The sequence below is a fragment of the Terrapene carolina genome, unplaced genomic scaffold, assembly GCF_002925995.2.
Source record: "Terrapene carolina triunguis isolate 2854851 unplaced genomic scaffold, T_m_triunguis-2.0 Scaffold66, whole genome shotgun sequence".
NCBI classification, from domain to species: Eukaryota; Metazoa; Chordata; order Testudines; family Emydidae; genus Terrapene; species Terrapene triunguis.
The window spans coordinates 75,332,421-75,335,418 of record NW_020664417.1 but is presented as its reverse complement, the minus strand read 5'-3'; positions in this window follow the sequence as shown (position 1 = coordinate 75,335,418).

Below are 2,998 nucleotides of genomic sequence, written 5' to 3'. Positions count from 1 at the left end.
CCCCGGGCTGCCAGTAGCCTGTGCCCCTCCCCAGGGCTGCCAGCCCCACCCCCACCTCCGAGCTGTCAGCCCCCTCCCCCTGGCTTTCTGCAGCCTGTGCCCCTTCGCTGGGCTGCCAGCCCCACGCCTACCTCTGGGCTGCGCCTCCCCCCCCCATCTCCGGCCAGCCCATACCCCCACAGAGGGGCAAAGGGGTTAGAGGGTTGGATTTCGGGGGATCTCACCTGTTCCCACCCCATGGATCCTCTGGTGCACCATGCAGGAGTTGCTGCCCTGGCTTGCCCCACAGCCAGTGCAGGAGAGACTCAGGCTTAGGGGAACTGCCACGCAGGCATTAAAAGATCAACATCTGGCCCTCAATTAAGTGCATAAGTGTTAGTAAGTTTAGCTGACAAGGAACAGCAGCCCCCCTCTCTGCACTGCTGACATCAAGGAGGCCACACGGCCCTGAAGTTTATGCAGAATCAATTGCAGGAGTCAAGTGTACTATCTTATATGTTAAGGGGCCACTTCTGAAATGTTTTGGGAGATACTCAATGGGAGTGGAAGGCACTCATCCTATCGCTGAATCCAGTCCTTCATGTCCTAGTACATGAGCCTGACACACACGTGCCGCTCAATTTACAATTTCTCTCGTCAGTTGGATGGGGCATTATTTTGTAAAGTCTCATTCAACTGGGTGAAAGCTTAGAGGTTGCATTATTAAATTGGGTCTGATACCATGGGTACCAATACCTGAATACTAGAGATGGATGTAGAGGACATGCACAGTGTGATTGGAGGGGACAATCCTTTTTCCTAAACTGGAGTGAGGGATCCAATGCAGACCCCAGCCCTACAGCTTTTCAGTATTTCTATGCAACATAAGACTGGACAAAGCAAGGTGAATACTAATATTTAATACCCAACAGAGGAGGTAGAGATGCAATAGCTTACCCTTTGGGAACTGTGTTGAGATAATATACTTAGACTTCTGTAAAAACATTTGACTTAGTACTGTGCAACGCTGACTAAAAAATTTAGCACTACACAAAATCAATGCAGCATATATTAAATGTATTAAAAATGGCTGACAGATCTCAAAAAGTAACTGTAAATGTGGAGTCATCATCCAACTGGGGTGCTTTTAGTGAGATCCCAGTGCTAGCCAACATCTTTATCGATGAATTGGAAGAAAATATAAAACCATTGTTGGCAAATGAGCAGATAACACAAAAGATGGTGGAGAGATTAATAAGGACAGGTCAGATATACAGCGTGATCTAGATCAGTGTTTCTCAACGACAGGTCCATGGACTGGCAATGGTCCCTGAGATATCCCTGATAGAGTTAAGAACAGTGGTCACCAACCAGTCGGTTGCGACCTCTGGTGGTGTAGTGGGCTGCCGCTAAGGCAGGTTCCCTGCCTGCCCTGGCCCCACGCCACTCCCAGAAGTGACCAGCCAGCCCCGTGGGGGGGGGGGGGGGCAGAGGTCTCCGCATGCTTCTCCTGCTTGCAAGCACCACCCCCACAGCTCCCGTTGACCGGGAACGGGGAACTGCAGCCAATGGGAGCTGTGGGGGCGGTGCTTGCAGGCAGGATCAGCACTCGGAGCCATGTACCCCCGCCCCACAGGGGTGCATTGGCCCCTTCCAGGAGTGGTGTGGGGTCAGGGCAGGCAGGGAGCCTGCCTTAGCAGAAGCCCCGCTGCACCAATAACCAGGAGCTGTCGGAGGTAAGTGCTGCCCGGCAGGAGCCCCCCAGCCCTGAGCCCCCTCCTGGAGCCAGCACCCCATATCCCTTCCTGCATCCCAACACTCTGCCCCAGCCCAGAGCCCCCTCCTGCACCCAAACTCCCTCCCAGAGCCAGCACTCCATACCCCCTCCTGTACCCCAACACTCTGCCCCAGTCCAGAGCCCCTGCCTACACCCAAACTCCCTCCCAGAGCCAGCACCCCATACCCCCTCCTGCACCCCAATACTCTGCCCCAGCCTGGAGCCCGCTCCTGCACTAAAACTCCCTCCCAGAGCCCACACCCCCTCCTGCACCCCGACACTCTGCCCCAGCCCCCCGCCTGCACCCAAACTCCCACCCAGAGCTTGCACCCCTCATCAGCTCCTGCACCCAAACCCTCTACCCCACACTCAGCCCCAAGCCCCCTCTCACCCTCCAAACCCTCGGCCCCAGCCCTGAGCCCTCACCCCCCTCCTCAACCTCAACCCCTGCCCCAGCCTGGTGCAAGTGAGTGAGGGTGGGGGAGAGTGCACGACAGAGAGAGAGAGGATGGAGTGAGCAGGGATGGGGCAAGGTAGATCCTGGGTTGCACTTAAATTCTAAAAGTGATCTTGTGCAGAAAAAGATTAGAGACCACTGGTTTAGGAAGACAGCAAGCTGATTCCTAATATCAAAAAGGTTGAGAAACACTGATCTAGATCACTTGGTAAGTTGTACTTCAACAATGTACTTTTTGATACAGTCAAATGCAAGGTCATACTTCTGGAAACAACGAACATATAGCACTCTTACAGGATGGGGACTGTATTTTACAAAGGGGCTTAGGAGTCCTGGTGGATAACCAATGCAACATGAACTTCCAGTGTGATGCAGTGGCTTCAAGAGCAAATACCTAACAGTGAGAGCCTAAAGAAGCTCAATCTATTAAATTGTTTAAAGCAGGGTTCGGCAACCTTTCAGAAGTGGTGTGCCGAGTCTTCATTTATTCACTCTGATTTAAGGTTTTGCGTGCCAGTAATACATTTTAACGTTTTTAGAAGGTCTCTTTCTATAAATCTGTAATATATAATTAACTATTGTTGTATGTAAAGTAAATAAGGTTTTTAAAATGTTTAAGAAGCTTCATTTAAAATTAAATTAAAATGCCGAGCCCCCTGGACCGGTGGCCAGGACCTGGGCAGTGTGAGTGCTACTGAAAATCAGCTGGCATGCTGCCTTCGGCACACGTGCCATAGGTCGCCTACCCCTGGTTTAAAGAAAGGATTCAGAGGTAACTTAAATCT